Genomic DNA, 25,949 nt, shown 5'->3' with positions numbered 1-25,949 from the left:
AAAAGTCGGCTGCGAGGGTGAGTGCCAAGTTTGGGGAGCATTTCGTAGTATGCGCAGTGCAATGGAGACGCGGAAACTTGTTGTGGCCCAGTGTTTTGCAGTTGGACGACAAGATTGGTACACAGTAGTAAAGAGCGAGGCACTGAGTTGGCATGAATAATGGAGTGCACAATGGGGCTCGAGATGTGTTTGTTACCTCAGGTGCTGTATGATTGTCGACAAGGAGTGAAAACGGAGCAATTTGTGACGGCTCTTTCAATTTAAGACGTTAAAAACAGACGGAATTTGCATTTGTAATACCAGAGCATCGAAACTACTTGGAACTTTTGTGTATATGAACGGGTCCGCGCCTTTGTACTCTGCTCCCTTCATCGCTACAAACCATCCAACCATCGTGTCCGTGCGCATCTGAGTCGCAAAGAATGGGGAATAGCGAAGTTTGCTCGTGCATGGGGCGTAGCTCAGTTGGTAGAGCGTTCGCTTGGCATGTGAAAGGTCCAGGGTTCAAGCCGCGGCGCCTCCATTTTTTGTGGTCAGTGCATGGTAAGTGTTGGTCGCGGCGAACCTAAAGGCACGCAAGATGTTGCAAAGCCAGCGTCACAGACTGATATGATGTATACTGACGTAAGGAGAGCAAGATGTAAGTGTGGGGACCGACTGTTATCGAGGTGTCATCGAGTGCAGATCTGTCTTAGGTATCGCGGCTTAACCTCATTGAAGTATAGAGGGTGGACAACACGTTGGTCTTACTCAGAGCGGTGTCCGAATTCTATTTTCGACGTTATACGTGCCACTTTCATTGTGTCCAACTACGATTCGATACAGAATGCACGAAACCTGAAAGACACCCTAACGGATACATAGAGAGTAGTGTTTGTCTGCTGAATAATGGGAGTGCAAGGGTCTGTGTCGTCTATATGGCTGTATGTAGCACCATTAGTCTTCGGGGGGGCGGGCGTAGCTCAGATGGTAGAGCGCTTGCTTAGTATGCGAGAGGTACTGGGATCAATACCCAGTGCCTCTAGAATTTCTAACACACCTACATGCGCACCTTGATATGCAAGTGGAATAATTCACAGCCAGCAGATGTGTCTAGGAAGATACAAGCTTGCGCCGAGTTCACGTAAATCCCACTGCACATTCCTATTCTTTGCGTGCAGTCAGCTGCTACTGGTGTTGCTAGTTGTGACTGCTGATAACAGATGCCGTAGCAATCAATACATGGAGTGAGTTGTATGTTTTGCGATAGTCTGTCTCTGACAAGCAAGCAAAGGTGACATAGGTGCGAACACAGGAAGCTGGCAGACCCTCGCTGCCTGCAGACACCGAGCAGCCACACTAGGAGGTCGGCCTAAGCCGTAGGCGAAATGTGCTCATTCGCTTTGGCGCGACGTCGAACTATAAATAATGCTGTCACTAGCGTGAGCGTCGTGGAAAGTCGGAAAAGTCGGCTGCGAGGGTGAGTGCCAAGTTTGGGGAGCATTTCGTAGTATGCGCAGTGCAATGGAGACGCGGAAACTTGTTGTGGCCCAGTGTTTTGCAGTTGGACGACAAGATTGGTACACAGTAGTAAAGAGCGAGGCACTGAGTTGGCGTGAATAATGGAGTGCACAATGGGGCTCGAGATGTGTTTGTTACCTCAGGTGCTGTATGATTGTCGACAAGGAGTGAAAACGGAGCAATTTGTGACGGCTCTTTCAATTTAAGACGTTAAAAACAGACGGAATTTGCATTTGTAATACCAGAGCATCGAAACTACTTGGAACTTTTGTGTATATGAACGGGTCTGCGCCTTTGTACTCTGCTCCCTTCACCGCTACAAACCAACCAACCATCGTGTCCGTGCGCATCTGAATCGCAAAGAATGGGGAATAGCGCAGTTTGCTCGTGCATGGGGCGTAGCTCAGTTGGTAGAGCGCTCGCTTTGCGTGTGAAAGGTCCAGGGTTCATGTCGCGGCGCCTCTATTTTTTGTGGTCATTGCATGGTAAGTGTTGGTCGCGGCGAACCTAAGGGCACGCAAGATGTTGCAAAGCCAGCGTCACAGTCTGATATGATGTATACTGACGTAAGGAGAGCAAGATGTAAGTGTGGGGACCAGCTGATATCGAGGTGTCATCGAGTGCAGATCTGTCTTAGGTATCGCGGCTTAACCTCATTGAAGTATAGAGGATGGACAACACGTTGGTCTTACTCAGAGCGGTGTCCGAATTCTATTTTCGACGTTATACGTGCCACTTTCATTGTGGCCAACTACGATTAGATACAGAATGCACGAAACCTGAAAGACACCCTAACGGATACATAGAGAGTAGTGTTTGTCTGCTGAATAATGGCAGTGCAAGGGTCTGTGTCGTCTATATGGCTGTATGTAGCACCATTAGTCTTCGGGGGGGGCGGGCGTAGCTCAGATGGTAGAGCGCTTGCTTAGTATGCGAGAGGTACTGGGATCAATACCCAGTGCCTCTAGAATTTCTAACACACCTACATGCGCACCTTGATATGCAAGTGCAATAATTCACAGCCAGCAGATGTGTCTAGGAAGATACAAGCTTGCGCCGAGTTCACGTAAATCCCACTGCACATTCCTATTCTTTGCGTGCAGTCAGCTGCTACTGGTGTTGCTAGTTGTGACTGCTGATAACAGATGCCGTAGCAATCAATACATGGAGTGAGTTGTATGTTTTGCGATAGTCTGTCTCTGACAAGCAAGCAAAGGTGACATAGGTGCGAACACAGGAAGCTGGCAGACCCTCGCTGCCTGCAGACACCGAGCAGCCACACTAGGAGGTCGGCCTAAGCCGTAGGCGAAATGTGCTCATTCGCTTTGGCGCGACGTCGAACTATAAATAATGCTGTCACTAGCGTGAGCGTTGCGTGAGCGTCGTGAAAAAGTCGGAAAAGTCGGCTGCGAGGGTGAGTGCCAAGTTTGGGGAGCGTTTCGTAGTATGTGCAGTGCAATGGAGACGCGGAAACTTGTTGTGGCCCAGTGTTTTGCAGTTGGACGACAAGATTGGTACACAGTAGTAAAGAGCGAGGCACTGAGTTGGCATGAATAATGGAGTGCACAATGGGGCTCGAGATGTGTTTGTTACCTCAGGTGCTGTATGATTGTCGACAAGGAGTGAAAACGGAGCAATTTGTGACGGCTCTTTCAATTTAAGACGTTAAAAACAGACGGAATTTGCATTTGTAATACCAGAGCATCGAAACTACTTAAAACTTTTGTGTATATGAACGGGTCCGCGCCTTTGTACTCTGCTCCCTTCACCGCTACAAACAAACCAACCATCGTGTCCGTGCGCATCTGAGTCGCAAACAATGGGGAATAGCGCAGTTTGCTCGTGCATGGGGCGTAGCTCAGTTGGTAGAGCGTTCGCTTGGCATGTGAAAGGTCCAGGGTTCAAGCCGCGGCGCCTCCATTTTTTGTGGTCAGTGCATGGTAAGTGTTAGTCGCGGCGAACCTAAAGGCACGCAAGATGTTGCAAAGCCAGCGTCACAGACTGATATGATGTATACTGACGTAAGGAGAGCAAGATGTAAGTGTGGGGACCAGCTGATATCGAGGTGTCATCGAGTGCAGATCTGTCTTAGGTATCGCGGCTTAACCTCATTGAAGTATAGAGGGTGGACAACACGTTGGTCTTACTCAGAGCGGTGTCCGAATTCTATTTTCGACGTTATACGTGCCACTTTCATTGTGGCCAACTACGATTAGATACAGAATGCACGAAACCTGAAAGACACCCTAACGGATACATAGAGAGTAGTGTTTGTCTGCTGAATAATGGGAGTGCAAGGGTCTGTGTCGTCTATATGGCTGTATGTAGCACCATTAGTCTTCGGGGGGGCGGGCGTAGCTCAGATGGTAGAGCGCTTGCTTAGTATGCGAGAGGTACTGGGATCAATACCCAGTGCCTCTAGAATTTCTAACACACCTACATGCGCACCTTGATATGCAAGTGCAATAATTCACAGCCAGCAGATGTGTCTAGGAAGATACAAGCTTGCGCCGAGTTCACGTAAATCCCACTGCACATTCCTATTCTTTGCGTGCAGTCAGCTGCTACTGGTGTTGCTAGTTGTGACTGCTGATAACAGATGCCGTAGCAATCAATACATGGAGTGAGTTGTATGTTTTGCGATAGTCTGTCTCTGACAAGCAAGCAAAGGTGACATAGGTGCGAACACAGGAAGCTGGCAGACCCTCGCTGCCTGCAGACACCGAGCAGCCACACTAGGAGGTCGGCCTAAGCCGTAGGCGAAATGTGCTCATTCGCTTTGGCGCGACGTCGAACTATAAATAATGCTGTCACTAGCGTGAGCGTCGTGGAAAGTCGGAAAAGTCGGCTGCGAGGGTGAGTGCCAAGTTTGGGGAGCATTTCGTAGTATGCGCAGTGCAATGGAGACGCGGAAACTTGTTGTGGCCCAGTGTTTTGCAGTTGGACGACAAGATTGGTACACAGTAGTAAAGAGCGAGGCACTGAGTTGGCGTGAATAATGGAGTGCACAATGGGGCTCGAGATGTGTTTGTTACCTCAGGTGCTGTATGATTGTCGACAAGGAGTGAAAACGGAGCAATTTGTGACGGCTCTTTCAATTTAAGACGTTAAAAACAGACGGAATTTGCATTTGTAATACCAGAGCATCGAAACTACTTGGAACTTTTGTGTATATGAACGGGTCTGCGCCTTTGTACTCTGCTCCCTTCACCGCTACAAACCAACCAACCATCGTGTCCGTGCGCATCTGAATCGCAAAGAATGGGGAATAGCGCAGTTTGCTCGTGCATGGGGCGTAGCTCAGTTGGTAGAGCGCTCGCTTTGCGTGTGAAAGGTCCAGGGTTCATGTCGCGGCGCCTCTATTTTTTGTGGTCATTGCATGGTAAGTGTTGGTCGCGGCGAACCTAAGGGCACGCAAGATGTTGCAAAGCCAGCGTCACAGTCTGATATGATGTATACTGACGTAAGGAGAGCAAGATGTAAGTGTGGGGACCAGCTGATATCGAGGTGTCATCGAGTGCAGATCTGTCTTAGGTATCGCGGCTTAACCTCATTGAAGTATAGAGGATGGACAACACGTTGGTCTTACTCAGAGCGGTGTCCGAATTCTATTTTCGACGTTATACGTGCCACTTTCATTGTGGCCAACTACGATTAGATACAGAATGCACGAAACCTGAAAGACACCCTAACGGATACATAGAGAGTAGTGTTTGTCTGCTGAATAATGGGAGTGAAAGGGTCTGTGTCGTCTATATGGCTGTATGTAGCACCATTAGTCTTCGGGGGGGCGGGCGTAGCTCAGATGGTAGAGCGCTTGCTTAGTATGCGAGAGGTACTGGGATCAATACCCAGTGCCTCTAGAATTTCTAACACACCTACATGCGCACCTTGATATGCAAGTGCAATAATTCACAGCCAGCAGATGTGTCTAGGAAGATACAAGCTTGCGCCGAGTTCACGTAAATCCCACTGCACATTCCTATTCTTTGCGTGCAGTCAGGTGCTACTGGTGTTGCTAGTTGTGACTGCTGATAACAGATGCCGTAGCAATCAATACATGGAGTGAGTTGTATGTTTTGCGATAGTCTGTCTCTGACAAGCAAGCAAAGGTGACATAGGTGCGAACACAGGAAGCTGGCAGACCCTCGCAGCCTGCAGACACCGAGCAGCCACACTAGGAGGTCGGCCTAAGCCGTAGGCGAAATGTGCTCATTCGCTTTGGCGCGACGTCGAACTATAAATAATGCTGTCACTAGCGTGAGCGTTGCGTGAGCGTCGTGAAAAAGTCGGAAAAGTCGGCTGCGAGGGTGAGTGCCAAGTTTGGGGAGCGTTTCGTAGTATGTGCAGTGCAATGGAGACGCGGAAACTTGTTGTGGCCCAGTGTTTTGCAGTTGGACGACAAGATTGGTACACAGTAGTAAAGAGCGAGGCACTGAGTTGGCATGAATAATGGAGTGCACAATGGGGCTCGAGATGTGTTTGTTACCTCAGGTGCTGTATGATTGTCGACAAGGAGTGAAAACGGAGCAATTTGTGACGGCTCTTTCAATTTAAGACGTTAAAAACAGACGGAATTTGCATTTGTAATACCAGAGCATCGAAACTACTTAAAACTTTTGTGTATATGAACGGGTCCGCGCCTTTGTACTCTGCTCCCTTCACCGCTACAAACAAACCAACCATCGTGTCCGTGCGCATCTGAGTCGCAAACAATGGGGAATAGCGCAGTTTGCTCGTGCATGGGGCGTAGCTCAGTTGGTAGAGCGTTCGCTTGGCATGTGAAAGGTCCAGGGTTCAAGCCGCGGCGCCTCCATTTTTTGTGGTCAGTGCATGGTAAGTGTTAGTCGCGGCGAACCTAAAGGCACGCAAGATGTTGCAAAGCCAGCGTCGCAGACTGATATGATGTATACTGACGTAAGGAGAGCAAGATGTAAGTGTGGGGACCAGCTGATATCGAGGTGTCATCGAGTGCAGATCTGTCTTAGGTATCGCGGCTTAACCTCATTGAAGTATAGAGGGTGGACAACACGTTGGTCTTACTCAGAGCGGTGTCCGAATTCTATTTTCGACGTTATACGTGCCACTTTCATTGTGGCCAACTACGATTAGATACAGAATGCACGAAACCTGAAAGACACCCTAACGGATACATAGAGAGTAGTGTTTGTCTGCTGAATAATGGGAGTGCAAGGGTCTGTGTCGTCTATATGGCTGTATGTAGCACCATTAGTCTTCGGGGGGGGCGGGCGTAGCTCAGATGGTAGAGCGCTTGCTTAGTATGCGAGAGGTACTGGGATCAATACCCAGTGCCTCTAGAATTTCTAACACACCTACATGCGCACCTTGATATGCAAGTGCAATAATTCACAGCCAGCAGATGTGTCTAGGAAGATACAAGCTTGCGCCGAGTTCACGTAAATCCCACTGCACATTCCTATTCTTTGCGTGCAGTCAGCTGCTACTGGTGTTGCTAGTTGTGACTTCTGATAACAGATGCCGTAGCAATCAATACATGGAGTGAGTTGTATGTTTTGCGATAGTCTGTCTCTGACAAGCAAGCAAAGGTGACATAGGTGCGAACACAGGAAGCTGGCAGACCCTCGCTGCCTGCAGACACCGAGCAGCCACACTAGGAGGTCGGCCTAAGCCGTAGGCGAAATGTGCTCATTCGCTTTGGCGCGACGTCGAACTATAAATAATGCTGTCACTAGCGTGAGCGTTGCGTGAGCGTCGTGAAAAAGTCGGAAAAGTCGGCTGCGAGGGTGAGTGCCAAGTTTGGGGAGCGTTTCGTAGTATGTGCAGTGCAATGGAGACGCGGAAACTTGTTGTGGCCCAGTGTTTTGCAGTTGGACGACAAGATTGGTACACAGTAGTAAAGAGCGAGGCACTGAGTTGGCATGAATAATGGAGTGCACAATGGGGCTCGAGATGTGTTTGTTACCTCAGGTGCTGTATGATTGTCGACAAGGAGTGAAAACGGAGCAATTTGTGACGGCTCTTTCAATTTAAGACGTTAAAAACAGACGGAATTTGCATTTGTAATACCAGAGCATCGAAACTACTTGGAACTTTTGTGTATATGAACGGGTCCGCGCCTTTGTACTCTGCTCCCTTCACCGCTACAAACCAACCGACCATCGTGTCCGTGCGCATCTGAGTCGCAAAGAATGGGGAATAGCGCAGTTTGCTCGTGCATGTGGCGTAGCTCAGTTGGTAGAGCGTTCGCTTGGCATGTGAAAGGTCCAGGGTTCAAGCCGCGGCGTCTCCATTTTTTGTGGTCAGTGCATGGTAAGTGTTGGTCGCGGCGAACCTAAAGGCACGCAAGATGTTGCAAAGCCAGCGTCACAGACTGATATGATGTATACTGACGTAAGGAGAGCAAGATGTAAGTGTGGGGACCAGCTGATATCGAGGTGTCATCGAGTGCAGATCTGTCTTAGGTATCGCGGCTTAACCTCATTGAAGTATAGAGGGTGGACAACACGTTGGTCTTACTCAGAGCGGTGTCCGAATTCTATTTTCGACGTTATACGTGCCACTTTCATTGTGTCCAACTACGATTCGATACAGAATGCACGAAACCTGAAAGACACCCTAACGGATACATAGAGAGTAGTGTTTGTCTGCTGAATAATGGGAGTGCAAGGGTCTGTGTCGTCTATATGGCTGTATGTAGCACCATTAGTCTTCGGGGGGGCGGGCGTAGCTCAGATGGTAGAGCGCTTGCTTAGTATGCGAGAGGTACTGGGATCAATACCCAGTGCCTCTAGAATTTCTAACACACCTACATGCGCACCTTGATATGCAAGTGGAATAATTCACAGCCAGCAGATGTGTCTAGGAAGATACAAGCTTGCGCCGAGTTCACGTAAATCCCACTGCACATTCCTATTCTTTGCGTGCAGTCAGCTGCTACTGGTGTTGCTAGTTGTGACTGCTGATAACAGATGCCGTAGCAATCAATACATGGAGTGAGTTGTATGTTTTGCGATAGTCTGTCTCTGACAAGCAAGCAAAGGTGACATAGGTGCGAACACAGGAAGCTGGCAGACCCTCGCTGCCTGCAGACACCGAGCAGCCACACTAGGAGGGCGGCCTAAGCCGTAGGCGAAATGTGCTCATTCGCTTTGGCGCGACGTCGAACTATAAATAATGCTGTCACTAGCGTGAGCGTCGTGAAAAAGTCGGAAAAGTCGGCTGCGAGGGTGAGTGCCAAGTTTGGGGAGCGTTTCGTAGTATGTGCAGTGCAATGGAGACGCGGAAACTTGTTGTGGCCCAGTGTTTTGCAGTTGGACGACAAGATTGGTACACAGTAGTAAAGAGCGAGGCACTGAGTTGGCATGAATAATGGAGTGCACAATGGGGCTCGAGATGTGTTTGTTACCTCAGGTGCTGTATGATTGTCGACAAGGAGTGAAAACGGAGCAATTTGTGACGGCTCTTTCAATTTAAGACGTTAAAAACAGACGGAATTTGCATTTGTAATACCAGAGCATCGAAACTACTTGGAACTTTTGTGTATATGAACGGGTCCGCGCCTTTGTACTCTGCTCCCTTCACCGCTACAAACCAACCAACCATCGTGTCCGTGCGCATCTGAGTCGCAAAGAATGGGGAATAGCGCAGTTTGCTCGTGCATGGGGCGTAGCTCAGTTGGTAGAGCGTTCGCTCCGCATGTGAAAGGTCCAGGGTTCAAGCCGCGGCGCCTCCATTTTTTGTGGTCAGTGCATGGTAAGTGTTGGTCGCGGCGAACCTAAAGGCACGCAAGATGTTGCAAAGCCAGCGTCACAGACTGATATGATGTATACTGACGTAAGGAGAGCAAGATGTAACTGTGGGGACCGGCTGTTATCGAGGTGTAATCGAGTGCAGATCTGTCTTAGGTATCGCGGCTTAACCTCATTGAAGTATAGAGGGTGGACAACACGTTGGTCTTACTCAGAGCGGTGTCCGAATTCTATTTTCGACGTTATACGTGCCACTTTCATTGTGGCCAACTACGATTCGATACAGAATGCACGAAACCTGAAAGACACCCTAACGGATACATAGAGAGTAGTGTTTGTCTGCTGAATAATGGGAGTGCAAGGGTCTGTGTCGTCTATATGGCTGTATGTAGCACCATTAGTCTTCGGGGGGGGCGGGCGTAGCTCAGATGGTAGAGCGCTTGCTTAGTATGCGAGAGGTACTGGGATCAATACCCAGTGCCTCTAGAATTTCTAACACACCTACATGCGCACCTTGATATGCAAGTGGAATAATTCACAGCCAGCAGATGTGTCTAGGAAGATACAAGCTTGCGCCGAGTTCACGTAAATCCCACTGCACATTCCTATTCTTTGCGTGCAGTCAGCTGCTACTGGTGTTGCTAGTTGTGACTGCTGATAACAGATGCCGTAGCAATCAATACATGGAGTGAGTTGTATGTTTTGCGATAGTCTGTCTCTGACAAGCAAGCAAAGGTGACATAGGTGCGAACACAGGAAGCTGGCAGACCCTCGCTGCCTGCAGACACCGAGCAGCCACACTAGGAGGTCGGCCTAAGCCGTAGGCGAAATGTGCTCATTCGCTTTGGCGCGACGTCGAACTATAAATAATGCTGTCACTAGCGTGAGCGTCGTGAAAAAGTCGGAAAAGTCGGCTGCGAGGGTGAGTGCTAAGTTTGGGGAGCGTTTCGTAGTATGTGCAGTGCAATGGAGACGCGGAAACTTGTTGTGGCCCAGTGTTTTGCAGTTGGACGACAAGATTGGTACACAGTAGTAAAGAGCGAGGCACTGAGTTGGCATGAATAATGGAGTGCACAATGGGGCTCGAGATGTGTTTGTTACCTCAGGTGCTGTATGATTGTCGACAAGGAGTGAAAACGGAGCAATTTGTGACGGCTCTTTCAATTTAAGACGTTAAAAACAGACGGAATTTGCATTTGTAATACCAGAGCATCGAAACTACTTGGAACTTTTGTGTATATGAACGGGTCCGCGCCTTTGTACTCTGCTCCCTTCACCGCTACAAACAAACCAACCATCGTGTCCGTGCGCATCTGAGTCGCAAAGAATGGGGAATAGCGCAGTTTGCTCGTGCATGGGGCGTAGCTCAGTTGGTAGAGCGTTCGCTTGGCATGTGAAAGGTCCAGGGTTCAAGCCGCGGCGCCTCCATTTTTTGTGGTCAGTGCATGGTAAGTGTTGGTCGCGGCGAACCTAAAGGCACGCAAGATGTTGCAAAGCCAGCGTCACAGACTGATATGATGTATACTGACGTAAGGAGAGCAAGATGTAAGTGTGGGGACCAGCTGATATCGAGGTGTCATCGAGTGCAGATCTGTCTTAGGTATCGCGGCTTAACCTCATTGAAGTATAGAGGGTGGACAACACGTTGGTCTTACTCAGAGCGGTGTCCGAATTCTATTTTCGACGTTATACGTGCCACTTTCATTGTGGCCAACTACGATTAGATACAGAATGCACGAAACCTGAAAGACACACTAACGGATACATAGAGAGTAGTGTTTGTCTGCTGAATAATGGGAGTGCAAGGGTCTGTGTCGTCTATATGGCTGTATGTAGCACCATTAGTCTTCGGGGGGGCGGGCGTAGCTCAGATGGTAGAGCGCTTGCTTAGTATGCGAGAGGTACTGGGATCAATACCCAGTGCCTCTAGAATTTCTAACACACCTACATGCGCACCTTGATATGCAAGTGGAATAATTCACAGCCAGCAGATGTGTCTAGGAAGATACAAGCTTGCGCCGAGTTCACGTAAATCCCACTGCACATTCCTATTCTTTGCGTGCAGTCAGGTGCTACTGGTGTTGCTAGTTGTGACTGCTGATAACAGATGCCGTAGCAATCAATACATGGAGTGAGTTGTATGTTTTGCGATAGTCTGTCTCTGACAAGCAAGCAAAGGTGACATAGGTGCGAACACAGGAAGCTGGCAGACCCTCGCAGCCTGCAGACACCGAGCAGCCACACTAGGAGGTCGGCCTAAGCCGTAGGCGAAATGTGCTCATTCGCTTTGGCGCGACGTCGAACTATAAATAATGCTGTCACTAGCGTGAGCGTTGCGTGAGCGTCGTGAAAAAGTCGGAAAAGTCGGCTGCGAGGGTGAGTGCCAAGTTTGGGGAGCGTTTCGTAGTATGTGCAGTGCAATGGAGACGCGGAAACTTGTTGTGGCCCAGTGTTTTGCAGTTGGACGACAAGATTGGTACACAGTAGTAAAGAGCGAGGCACTGAGTTGGCATGAATAATGGAGTGCACAATGGGGCTCGAGATGTGTTTGTTACCTCAGGTGCTGTATGATTGTCGACAAGGAGTGAAAACGGAGCAATTTGTGACGGCTCTTTCAATTTAAGACGTTAAAAACAGACGGAATTTGCATTTGTAATACCAGAGCATCGAAACTACTTGGAACTTTTGTGTATATGAACGGGTCCGCGCCTTTGTACTCTGCTCCCTTCACCGCTACAAACCAACCAACCATCGTGTCCGTGCGCATCTGAGTCGCAAAGAATGGGGAATAGCGCAGTTTGCTCGTGCATGGGGCGTAGCTCAGTTGGTAGAGCGTTCGCTCCGCATGTGAAAGGTCCAGGGTTCAAGCCGCGGCGCCTCCATTTTTTGTGGTCAGTGCATGGTAAGTGTTGGTCGCGGCGAACCTAAAGGCACGCAAGATGTTGCAAAGCCAGCGTCACAGACTGATATGATGTATACTGACGTAAGGAGAGCAAGATGTAAGTGTGGGGACCGGCTGTTATCGAGGTGTCATCGAGTGCAGATCTGTCTTAGGTATCGCGGCTTAACCTCATTGAAGTATAGAGGGTGGACAACACGTTGGTCTTACTCAGAGCGGTGTCCGAATTCTATTTTCGACGTTATACGTGCCACTTTCATTGTGGCCAACTACGACTCGATACAGAATGCACGAAACCTGAAAGACACCCTAACGGATACATAGAGAGTTGTGTTTGTCTGCTGAATAATGGGAGTGCAAGGGTCTGTGTCGTCTATATGGCTGTATGTAGCACCATTAGTCTTCGGGGGGCGGGCGTAGCTCAGATGGTAGAGCGCTTGCTTAGTATGCGAGAGGTACTGGGATCAATACCCAGTGCCTCTAGAATTTCTTACACACCTACATGCGCACCTTGATATGCTAGTGGAATAACTCACAGCCAGCAGATGTGTCTAGGAAGATACAAGCTTGCGCCGAGTTCACGTAAATCCCACTGCACATTCCTATTCTTTGCGTGCAGTCAGCTGCTACTGGTGTTGCTAGTTGTGACTGCTGATAACAGATGCCGTAGCAATCAATACATGGAGTGAGTTGTATGTTTTGCGATAGTCTGTCTCTGACAAGCAAGCAAAGGTGACATAGGTGCGAACACAGGAAGCTGGCAGACCCTCGCTGCCTGCAGACACCGAGCAGCCACACTAGGAGGTCGGCCTAAGCCGTAGGCGAAATGTGCTCATTCGCTTTGGCGCGACGTCGAACTATAAATAATGCTGTCACTAGCGTGAGCGTTGCGTGAGCGTCGTGAAAAAGTCGGAAAAGTCGGCTGCGAGGGTGAGTGCCAAGTTTGGGGAGCGTTTCGTAGTATGTGCAGTGCAATTGCAATGGAGACGCGGAAACTTGTTGTGGCCCAGTGTTTTGCAGTTGGACGACAAGATTGGTACACAGTAGTAAAGAGCGAGGCACTGAGTTGGCATGAATAATGGAGTGCACAATGGGGCTCGAGATGTGTTTGTTACCTCAGGTGCTGTATGATTGTCGACAAGGAGTGAAAACGGAGCAATTTGTGACGGCTCTTTCAATTTAAGACGTTAAAAACAGACGGAATTTGCATTTGTAATACCAGAGCATCGAAACTACTTGGAACTTTTGTGTATATGAACGGGTCCGCGCCTTTGTACTCTGCTCCCTTCACCGCTACAAACCAACCAACCATCGTGTCCGTGCGCATCTGAGTCGCAAAGAATGGGGAATAGCGCAGTTTGCTCGTGCATGGGGCGTAGCTCAGTTGGTAGAGCGTTCGCTCCGCATGTGAAAGGTCCAGGGTTCAAGCCGCGGCGCCTCCATTTTTTGTGGTCAGTGCATGGTAAGTGTTGGTCGCGGCGAACCTAAAGGCACGCAAGATGTTGCAAAGCCAGCGTCACAGACTGATATGATGTATACTGACGTAAGGAGAGCAAGATGTAACTGTGGGGACCGGCTGTTATCGAGGTGTAATCGAGTGCAGATCTGTCTTAGGTATCGCGGCTTAACCTCATTGAAGTATAGAGGGTGGACAACACGTTGGTCTTACTCAGAGCGGTGTCCGAATTCTATTTTCGACGTTATACGTGCCACTTTCATTGTGGCCAACTACGATACGATACAGAATGCACGAAACCTGAAAGACACCCTAACGGATACATAGAGAGTAGTGTTTGTCTGCTGAATAATGGGAGTGCAAGGGTCTGTGTCGTCTATATGGCTGTATGTAGCACCATTAGTCTTCGGGGGGGCGGGCGTAGCTCAGATGGTAGAGCGCTTGCTTAGTATGCGAGAGGTACTGGGATCAATACCCAGTGCCTCTAGAATTTCTAACACACCTACATGCGCACCTTGATATGCAAGTGGAATAATTCACAGCCAGCAGATGTGTCTAGGAAGATACAAGCTTGCGCCGAGTTCACGTAAATCCCACTGCACATTCCTATTCTTTGCGTGCAGTCAGCTGCTACTGGTGTTGCTAGTTGTGACTGCTGATAACAGATGCCGTAGCAATCAATACATGGAGTGAGTTGTATGTTTTGCGATAGTCTGTCTCTGACAAGCAAGCAAAGGTGACATAGGTGCGAACACAGGAAGCTGGCAGACCCTCGCTGCCTGCAGACACCGAGCAGCCACACTAGGAGGTCGGCCTAAGCCGTAGGCGAAATGTGCTCATTCGCTTTGGCGCGACGTCGAACTATAAATAATGCTGTCACTAGCGTGAGCGTCGTGAAAAAGTCGGAAAAGTCGGCTGCGAGGGTGAGTGCTAAGTTTGGGGAGCGTTTCGTAGTATGTGCAGTGCAATGGAGACGCGGAAACTTGTTGTGGCCCAGTGTTTTGCAGTTGGACGACAAGATTGGTACACAGTAGTAAAGAGCGAGGCACTGAGTTGGCATGAATAATGGAGTGCACAATGGGGCTCGAGATGTGTTTGTTACCTCAGGTGCTGTATGATTGTCGACAAGGAGTGAAAACGGAGCAATTTGTGACGGCTCTTTCAATTTAAGACGTTAAAAACAGACGGAATTTGCATTTGTAATACCAGAGCATCGAAACTACTTGGAACTTTTGTGTATATGAACGGGTCCGCGCCTTTGTACTCTGCTCCCTTCACCGCTACAAACAAACCAACCATCGTGTCCGTGCGCATCTGAGTCGCAAAGAATGGGGAATAGCGCAGTTTGCTCGTGCATGGGGCGTAGCTCAGTTGGTAGAGCGTTCGCTTGGCATGTGAAAGGTCCAGGGTTCAAGCCGCGGCGCCTCCATTTTTTGTGGTCAGTGCATGGTAAGTGTTGGTCGCGGCGAACCTAAAGGCACGCAAGATGTTGCAAAGCCAGCGTCACAGACTGATATGATGTATACTGACGTAAGGAGAGCAAGATGTAAGTGTGGGGACCAGCTGATATCGAGGTGTCATCGAGTGCAGATCTGTCTTAGGTATCGCGGCTTAACCTCATTGAAGTATAGAGGGTGGACAACACGTTGGTCTTACTCAGAGCGGTGTCCGAATTCTATTTTCGACGTTATACGTGCCACTTTCATTGTGGCCAACTACGATTAGATACAGAATGCACGAAACCTGAAAGACACACTAACGGATACATAGAGAGTAGTGTTTGTCTGCTGAATAATGGGAGTGCAAGGGTCTGTGTCGTCTATATGGCTGTATGTAGCACCATTAGTCTTCGGGGGGGCGGGCGTAGCTCAGATGGTAGAGCGCTTGCTTAGTATGCGAGAGGTACTGGGATCAATACCCAGTGCCTCTAGAATTTCTAACACACCTACATGCGCACCTTGATATGCAAGTGGAATAATTCACAGCCAGCAGATGTGTCTAGGAAGATACAAGCTTGCGCCGAGTTCACGTAAATCCCACTGCACATTCCTATTCTTTGCGTGCAGTCAGGTGCTACTGGTGTTGCTAGTTGTGACTGCTGATAACAGATGCCGTAGCAATCAATACATGGAGTGAGTTGTATGTTTTGCGATAGTCTGTCTCTGACAAGCAAGCAAAGGTGACATAGGTGCGAACACAGGAAGCTGGCAGACCCTCGCAGCCTGCAGACACCGAGCAGCCACACTAGGAGGTCGGCCTAAGCCGTAGGCGAAATGTGCTCATTCGCTTTGGCGCGACGTCGAACTATAAATAATGCTGTCACTAGCGTGAGCGTTGCGTGAGCGTCGTGAAAAAGTCGGAAAAGTCGGCTGCGAGGGTGAGTGCCAAGTTTGGGGAGCGTTTCGTAGTATGTGCAGTGCAATGGAGACGCGGAAACTTGTTGTGGCCCAGTGTTTTGCAGTTGGACGACAAGATTGGTACACAGTAGTAAAGAGCGAGGCACTGAGTTGGCATGAATAATGGAGTGCACAATGGGGCTCGAGATGTGTTTGTTACCTCAGGTGCTGTATGATTGTCGACAAGGAGTGAAAACGGAGCAATTTGTGACGGCTCTTTCAATTTAAGACGTTAAAAACAGACGGAATTTGCATTTGTAATACCAGAGCATCGAAACTACTTGGAACTTTTGTGTATATGAACGGGTCCGCGCCTTTGTACTCTGCTCCCTTCACCGCTACAAACCAACCAACCATCGTGTCCGTGCGCATCTGAGTCGCAAAGAATGGGGAATAGCGCAGGTTGCTCGTGCATGGGGCGTAGCTCAGTTGGTAGAGCGTTCGCTCCGCATGTGAAAGGTCCAGGGTTCAAGCCGCGGCGCCTCCATTTTTTGTGGTCAGTGCATGGTAAGTGTTGGTCGCGGCGAACCTAAAGGCACGCAAGATGTTGCAAAGCCAGCGTCACAGACTGATATGATGTATACTGACGTAAGGAGAGCAAGATGTAAGTGTGGGGACCGGCTGTTATCGAGGTGTCATCGAGTGCAGATCTGTCTTAGGTATCGCGGCTTAACCTCATTGAAGTATAGAGGGTGGACAACACGTTGGTCTTACTCAGAGCGGTGTCCGAATTCTATTTTCGACGTTATACGTGCCACTTTCATTGTGGCCAACTACGACTCGATACAGAATGCACGAAACCTGAAAGACACCCTAACGGATACATAGAGAGTAGTGTTTGTCTGCTGAATAATGGGAGTGCAAGGGTCTGTGTCGTCTATATGGCTGTATGTAGCACCATTAGTCTTCGGGGGGGGGGGGGGGCGGCGGGCGTAGCTCAGATGGTAGAGCGCTTGCTTAGTATGCGAGAGGTACTGGGATCAATACCCAGTGCCTCTAGAATTTCTTACACACCTACATGCGCACCTTGATATGCTAGTGGAATAACTCACAGCCAGCAGATGTGTCTAGGAAGATACAAGATTGCGCCGAGTTCACGTAAATCCCACTGCACATTCCTATTCTTTGCGTGCAGTCAGCTGCTACTGGTGTTGCTAGTTGTGACTGCTGATAACAGATGCCGTAGCAATCAATACATGGAGTGAGTTGTATGTTTTGCGATAGTCTGTCTCTGACAAGCAAGCAAAGGTGACATAGGTGCGAACACAGGAAGCTGGCAGACCCTCGCTGCCTGCAGACACCGAGCAGCCACACTAGGAGGTCGGCCTAAGCCGTAGGCGAAATGTGCTCATTCGCTTTGGCGCGACGTCGAACTATAAATAATGCTGTCACTAGCGTGAGCGTTGCGTGAGCGTCGTGAAAAAGTCGTAAAAGTCGGCTGCGAGGGTGAGTGCCAAGTTTGGGGAGCGTTTCGTAGTATGTGCACTGCAATGGAGACGCGGAAACTTGTTGTGGCCCAGTGTTTTGCAGTTGGACGACAACATTGGTACACAGTAGTAAAGAGCGAGGCACTGAGTTGGCATGAATAATGGAGTGCACAATAGGGCTCGAGATGTGTTTGTTACCTCAGGTGCTGTATGATTGTCGACAAGGAGTGAAAACGGAGCAATTTGTGACGGCTCTTTCAATTTAAAACGTTAAAAACAGACGGAATTTGCATTTGTAATACCAGAGCATCGAAACTACTTGGAACTTTTGTGTATATGAACGGGTCCGCGCCTTTGTACTCTGCTCCCTTCACCGCTACAAACCAACCAACCATCGTGTCCGTGCGCATCTGAGTCGCAAAGAATGGGGAATAGCGAAGTTTGCTCGTGCATGGGGCGTAGCTCAGTTGGTAGAGCGTTCGCTTGGCATGTGAAAGGTCCAGGGTTCAAGCCGCGGCGCCTCCATTTTTTGTGGTCAGTGCATGGTAAGTGTTGGTCGCGGCGAACCTAAAGGCACGCAAGATGTTGCAAAGCCAGCGTCACAGACTGATATGATGTATACTGACGTAAGGAGAGCAAGATGTAAGTGTGGGGACCGGCTGTTATCGAGGTGTCATCGAGTGCAGATCTGTCTTAGGTATCGCGGCTTAACCTCATTGAAGTATAGAGGGTGGACAACACGTTGGTCTTACTCAGAGCGGTGTCCGAATTCTATTTTCGACGTTATACGTGCCACTTTCATTGTGGCCAACTACGATTCTATACAGAATGCACGCTACCTGAAAGACACCCTAACGGATACATAGAGAGTAGTGTTTGTCTGCTGAATAATGGGAGTGCAAGGGTCTGTGTCGTCTATATGGCTGTATGTAGCACCATTAGTCTTCGGGGGGGCGGGCGTAGCTCAGATGGTAGAGCCCTTGCTTAGTATGCGAGAGGTACTGGGATCAATACCCAGTGCCTCTAGAATTTCTAACACACCTACATGCGCACCTTGATATGCAAGTGGAATAATTCACAGCCAGCAGATGTGTCTAGGAAGATACAAGCTTGCGCCGAGTTCACGTAAATCCCACTGCACATTCCTATTCTCTGCGTGCAGTCAGCTGCTACTGGTGTTGCTAGTTGTGACTGCTGATAACAGATGCCGTAGCAATCAATACATGGAGTGAGTTGTATGTTTTGCGATAGTCTGTCTCTGACAAGCAAGCAAAGGTGACATAGGTGCGAACACAGGAAGCTGGCAGACCCTCGCTGCCTGCAGACACCGAGCAGCCACACTAGGAGGTCGGCCTAAGCCGTAGGCGAAATGTGCTCATTCGCTTTGGCGCGACGTCGAACTATAAATAATGCTGTCACTAGCGTGAGCGTCATGGAAAGTCGGAAAAGTCGGCTGCGAGGGTGAGTGCCAAGTTTGGGGAGCGTTTCGTAGTATGTGCAGTGCAATGGAGCCGCGGAAACTTGTTGTGGCCCAGTGTTTTGCAGTTGGACGACAAGATTGGTACACAGTAGTAAAGAGCGAGGCACTGAGTTGGCATGAATAATGGAGTGCACAATGGGGCTCGAGATGTGTTTGTTACCTCAGGTGCTGTATGATTGTCGACAAGGAGTGAAAACGGAGCAATTTGTGACGGCTCTTTCAATTTAAGACGTTAAAAACAGACGGAATTTGCATTTGTAATACCAGAGCATCGAAACTACTTGGAACTTTTGTGTATATGAACGGGTCCGCGCCTTTGTACTCTGCTCCCTTCACCGCTACAAACCAACCAACCATCGTGTCCGTGCGCATCTGAGTCGCAAAGAATGGGGAATAGCGCAGTTTGCTCGTGCATGGGGCGTAGCTCAGTTGGTAGAGCGTTCGCTTGGCATGTGAAAGGTCCAGGGTTCAAGCCGCGGCGCCTCCATTTTTTGTGGTCAGTGCATGGTAAGTGTTGGTCGCGGCGAACCTAAAGGCACGCAAGATGTTGCAAAGCCAGCGTCACAGACTGATATGATGTATACTGACGTAAGGAGAGCAAGATGTAAGTGTGGGGACCGGCTGTTATCGAGGTGTCATCGAGTGCAGATCTGTCTTAGGTATCGCGGCTTAACCTCATTGAAGTATAGAGGGTGGACAACACGTTGGTCTTACTCAGAGCGGTGTCCGAATTCTATATTCGACGTTATACGTGCCACTTTCATTGTGGCCAACTACGATTCGATACAGAATGCACGAAACCTGAAAGACACCCTAACGGATACATAGAGAGTAGTGTTTGTCTGCTGAATAATGGGAGTGCAAGGGTCTGTGTCGTCTATATGGCTGTATGTAGCACCATTAGTCTTCGGGGGGGGGCGGGCGTAGCTCAGATGGTAGAGCGCTTGCTTAGTATGCGAGAGGTACTGGGATCAATACCCAGTGCCTGTAGAGTTTCTTACACACCTACATGCGCACCTTGATATGCAAGTGGAATAATTCACAGCCAGCAGATGTGTCTAGGAAGATACAAGCTTGCGCCGAGTTCACGTAAATCCCACTGCACATTCCTATTCTTTGCGTGCAGTCAGCTGCTACTGGTGTTGCTAGTTGTGACTGCTGATAACAGATGCCGTAGCAATCAATACATGGAGTGAGTTGTATGTTTTGCGATAGTCTGTCTCTGACAAGCAAGCAAAGGTGACATAGGTGCGAACACAGGAAGCTGGCAGACCCTCGCTGCCTGCAGACACCGAGCAGCCACACTAGGAGGTCGGCCTAAGCCGTAGGCGAAATGTGCTCATTCGCTTTGGCGCGACGTCGAACTATAAATAATGCTGTCACTAGCGTGAGCGTTGCGTGACCGTCGTGAAAAAGTCGGAAAAGTCGGCTGCGAGGGTGAGTGCCAAGTTTGGGGAGCGTTTCGTAGTATGCGCAGTGCAATGGAGACGCGGAAACTTGTTGTGGCCCAGTGTTTTGCAGTTGGACGACAAGATTGGTACACAGTAGTAAAGAGCGAGGCACTGAGTTGGCATGAATAATGGAGTGCACAATGGGGCTCGAGATGTGTTTGTTACCTCAGGTGCTGTATGATTGTCGACAAGGAGTGAAAACGGAGCAATTTGTGACAGCTCTTTCAATTTAAGACGTTAAAAACAGACTGAATTTGCATTTGTAATACCAGAGCATCGAAACTACTTGGAACTTTTGTGTATATGAACGGGTCCGCGCCTTTGTACTCTGCTCCCTTCACCGCTACAAACCAACCAACCATCGTGTCCGTGCGCATCTGAGTCGCAAAGAATGGGGAATAGCGCAGTTTGCTCGTGCATGGGGCGTAGCTCAGTTGGTAGAGCGTTCGCTTGGCATGTGAAAGGTCTAGGGTTCAAGCCGCGGCGCCTCCATTTTTTGTGGTCAGTGCATGGTAAGTGTTGGTCGCGGCGAACCTAAAGGCACGCAAGATGTTGCAAAGCCAGCGTCACAGACTGATATGATGTATACTGACGTAAGGAGAGCAAGATGTAAGTGTGGGGACCGGCTGTTATCGAGGTGTCATCGAGTGCAGATCTGTCTTAGGTATCGCGGCTTAACCTCATTGAAGTATAGAGGGTGGACAACACGTTGGTCTTACTCAGAGCGGTGTCCGAATTCTATTTTCGACGTTATACGTGCCACTTTCATTGTGGCCAACTACGATTCGATACAGAATGCACGAAACCTGAAAGACACCCTAACGGATACATAGAGAGTAGTGTTTGTCTGCTGAATAATGGGAGTGCAAGGGTCTGTGTCGTCTATATGGCTGTATGTAGCACCATTAGTCTTCGGGGGGGCGGGCGTAGCTCAGATGGTAGAGCGCTTGCTTAGTATGCGAGAGGTACTGGGATCAATACCCAGTGCCTCTAGAATTTCTAACACACCTACATGCGCACCTTGATATGCAAGTGGAATAATTCACAACCAGCAGATGTGTCTAGGAAGATACAAGCGAATGATTAGCATCCACAATTGACAAGCGTGCTGTTATTAGTGCGCAGGAAGCACCCTCCTCCCACGCATACACTTAATTTAGAAACAGTACAAGGGTTCCCGTAAGATTCTCAAGCCTATGTCGGAAAGATCTGCCTTGCGCCGAGTTCACGTAAATCCCACTGCACATTCCTATTCTTTGCGTGCAGTCAGCTGCTACTGGTGTTGCTAGTTGTGACTGCTGATAACAGATGCCGTAGCAATCAATTCATGGAGTGAGTTGTATGTTTTGCGATAGTCTGTCTCTGACAAGCAAGCACAGGTGACATAGGTGCGAACATAGGAAGCTTGCAGACCCTCGCTGCCTGCAGACACCGAGCAGCCACACTAGGAGGGCGGCCTAAGCCGTAGGCGAAATGTGCTCATTCGATTTGGCGCGACGTCGAACTATAAATAATGCTGTCACTAGCGTGAGCGTCGTGGAAAGTCGGAAAAGTCGGCTGCGAGGGTGAGTGCCAAGTTTGGGGAGCATTTCGTAGTATGCGCAGTGCAATGGAGATGCGGAAACTTGTTGTGGCCCAGTGTTTTGCAGTTGGACGACAACATTGGTACACAGTAGTAAAGAGCGAGGCACTGAGTTGGCATGAATAATGGAGTGCACAATGGGGCTCGAGATGTGTTTGTTACCTCAGGTGCTGTATGATTGTCGACAAGGAGTGAAAACGGAGCAATTTGTGACGGCTCTTTCAATTTAAGACGTTAAAAACAGACGGAATTTGCATTTGTAATACCAGAGCATCGAAACTACTTGGAACTTTTGTGTATATGAACGGGTCCGCGCCTTTGTACTCTGCTCCCTTCACCGCTACAAACCAACCAACCATCGTGTCCGTGCGCATCTGAGTCGCAAAGAATGGGGAATAGCGCAGTTTGGTCGTGCATGGGGCGTAGCTCAGTTGGTAGAGCGTTCGCTTGGCATGTGAAAGGTCTAGGGTTCAAGCCGCGGCGCCTCCATTTTTTGTGGTCAGTGCATGGTAAGTGTTGGTCGCGGCGAACCTAAAGGCACGCAAGATGTTGCAAAGCCAGCGTCACAGACTGATATGATGTATACTGACGTAAGGAGAGCAAGATGTAAGTGTGGGGACCGGCTGTTATCGAGGTGTCATCGAGTGCAGATCTGTCTTAGGTATCGCGGCTTAACCTCATTGAAGTATAGAGGGTGGACAACACGTTGGTCTTACTCAGAGCGGTGTCCGAATTCTATTTTCTACGTTATACGTGCCACTTTCATTGTGGCCAACTACGATTCGATACAGAATACACGAAACCTGAAAGACACCCTAACGGATACATAGAGAGTAGTGTTTGTCTGCTGAATAATGGGAGTGCAAGGGTCTGTGTCGTCTATATGGCTGTATGTAGCACCATTAGTCTTCGGGTGGGCGGGCGTAGCTCAGATGGTAGATCGCTCGCTTAGTATGCGAGAGGTACTGGGATCAATACCCAGTGCCTCCAGAATTTTTAACACACCTACATGCGCACCTTGATATGCAAGTGGAATAATTCACAACCAGCAGATGTGTCTAGGAAGATACAAGCGAATGATTAGCATCCACAATTGACAAGCGTGCTGTTATTAGTGCGCAGGAAGCACCCTCCTCCCACGCATACACTTAATTTAGAAACAGTACAAGTGTTCCCGTAAGATTCTCAAGCCTATGTCGGAAAGATCTGCCTTGCGCCGAGTTCACGTAAATCCCACTGCACATTCCTATTCTTTGCGTGCAGTCAGCTGCTACTGGTGTTGCTAGTTGTGACTGCTGATAACAGATGCCGTAGCAATCAATTCATGGAGTGAGTTGTATGTTTTGCGATAGTCTGTCTCTGACAAGCAAGCACAGGTGACATAGGTGCGAACATAGGAAGCTTGCAGACCCTCGCTGCCTGCAGACACCGAGCAGCCACACTAGGAGGGCGGCCTAAGCCGTAGGCGAAATGTGCTCATTCGATTTGGCGCGACGTCGAACTATAAATAATGCTGTCACTAGCGTGAGCGTCGTGGAAAGTCGGAAAAGTCGGCTGCGAGGGTGAGTGCCAAGTTTGGGGAGCGTTTCGTAGTATGTGCAGTGCAATGGAGACGCGGAAACTTGTTGTGGCCCAGTGTTTTGCAGTTGGACGACAAGATTGGTACACAGTAGTAAAGAGCGAGGCACTGAGTTGGCATGAATAATGGAGTGCACAATGGGGCTCGAGATGTGTTTGTTACCTCAGGTGCTGTATGATTGTCGACAAGGAGTGAAAACGGAGCAATTTGTGACGGCTCTTTCAATTTAAGACGTTAAAAACAGACGGAATTTGCATTTGTAATACCAGAGCATCGAAACTACTTGGAAATTTTGTGTATATGAACGGGTCCGCGCCTTTGTACTCTGCTCCCTTCACCGCTACAAACCTACCAACCATCGTGTCCGTGCGCATCTGAGTCGTAAAGAATGGGGAATAGCGCAGTTTGCTCGTGCATGGGGCGTAGCTCAGTTGGTAGAGCGTTCGCTTGGCATGTGAAATGTCCAGGGTTCAAGCCGCGGCGCCTCCATTTTTTGTGGTCAGTGCATGGTAAGTGTTGGTCGCGGCGAACCTAAAGGCACGCAAGATGTTGCAAAGCCAGCGTCACAGACTGATATGATGTATACTGACGTAAGGAGAGCAAGATGTAACTGTGGGGACCGGCTGTTATCGAGGTGTCATCGAGTGCAGATCTGTCTTAGGTATCGCGGCTTAACCTCATTGAAGTATAGAGGGTGGACAACACGTTGGTCTTACTCAGAGCGGTGTCCGAATTCTATTTTCGACGTTATACGTGCCACTTTCATTGTGGCCAACTACGATTCGATACAGAATGCACGAAACCTGAAAGACACCCTAACGGATACATAGAGAGTAGTGTTTGTCTGCTGAATAATGGGAGTGCAAGGGTCTGTGTCGTCTATATGGCTGTATGTAGCACCATTAGTCTTCGGGTAGGCGGGCGTAGCTCAGATGGTAGATCGCTCGCTTAGTATGCGAGAGGTACTGGGATCAATACCCAGTGCCTCCAGAATTTTTAACACACCTACATGCGCACCTTGCCATGCAAGTGGAATAATTCACAACCAGCAGATGTGTCTAGGAAGATACAAGCGAATGATTAGCATCCACAATTGACAAGCGTGCTGTTATTAGTGCGCAGGAAGCGCCCTCCTCCCACGCATACACTTAATTTAGAAACAGTACAAGTGTTCCCGTAAGATTCTCAAGCCTATGTCGGAAAGATCTGCCTTGCGCCGAGTTCACGTAAATCCCACTGCACATTCCTATTCTTTGCGTGCAGTCAGCTGCTACTGGTGTTGCTAGTTGTGACTGCTGATAACAGATGCCGTAGCAATCAATTCACGGAGTGAGTTGTATGTTTTGCGATAGTCTGTCTCTGACAAGCAAGCACAGGTGACATAGGTGCGAACATAGGAAGCTTGCAGACCCTCGCTGCCTGCAGACACCGAGCAGCCACACTAGGAGGGCGGCCTAAGCCGTAGGCGAAATGTGCTCATTCGATTTGGCGCGACGTCGAACTATAAATAATGCTGTCACTAGCGTGAGCGTCGTGGAAAGTCGGAAAAGTCGGCTGCGAGGGTGAGTGCCAAGTTTGGGGAGCGTTTCGTAGTATGCGCAGTGCAATGGAGACGCGGAAACTTGTTGTGGCCCAGTGTTTTGCAGTTGGACGACAACATTGGTACACAGTAGTAAATAGCGAGGCACTGAGTTGGCATGAATAATGGAGTGCACAAGGGGGCTCGAGATGTGTTTGTTACCTCAGGTGCTGTATGATTGTCGACAAGGAGTGAAAACGGAGCAATTTGTGACGGCTCTTTCAATTTAAGACGTTAAAAACAGACGGAATTTGCATTTGTAATACCAGAGCATCGAAACTACTTGGAACTTTTGTGTATATGAACGGGTCCGCGCCTTTGTACTCTGCTCCCTTCACCGCTACAAACCAACCAACCATCGTGTCCGTGCGCATCTGAGTCGCAATGAATGGGGAATAGCGCAGTTTGCTCGTGCATGGGGCGTAGCTCAGTTGGTAGAGCGTTCGCTTGGCATGTGAAAGGTCCGGGGTTCAAGTCGCGGCGCCTCCATTTTTTGTGGTCAGTGCATGGTAAGTGTTGGTCGCAGCGAACCTAAAGGCACGCAAGATGTTGCAAAGCCAGCGTCACAGACTGATATGATGTATACTGACGTAAAGAGAGCAAGATGTAAGTGTGGGGACCGGCTGTTATCGAGGTGTCATCGAGTGCAGATCTGTCTTAGGTATCGCGGCTTAACCTCATTGAAGTATAGAGGGTGGACAACACGTTGGTCTTACTCAGAGCGGTGTCCGAATTCTATTTTCGACGTTATACGTGCCACTTTCATTGTGGCCAACTACGATTCGATACAGAATGCACGAAACCTGAAAGACACCCTAACGGATACATAGAGAGTAGTGTTTGTCTGCTGAATAATGGGAGTGCAAGGGT

Source organism: Schistocerca gregaria, chromosome 9, assembly GCF_023897955.1.
Source record: "Schistocerca gregaria isolate iqSchGreg1 chromosome 9, iqSchGreg1.2, whole genome shotgun sequence".
NCBI classification, from domain to species: Eukaryota; Metazoa; Arthropoda; class Insecta; order Orthoptera; family Acrididae; genus Schistocerca; species Schistocerca gregaria.
The sequence above is the reverse complement of the archived record's forward strand: the minus strand, read 5'-3'. Positions refer to the sequence as shown.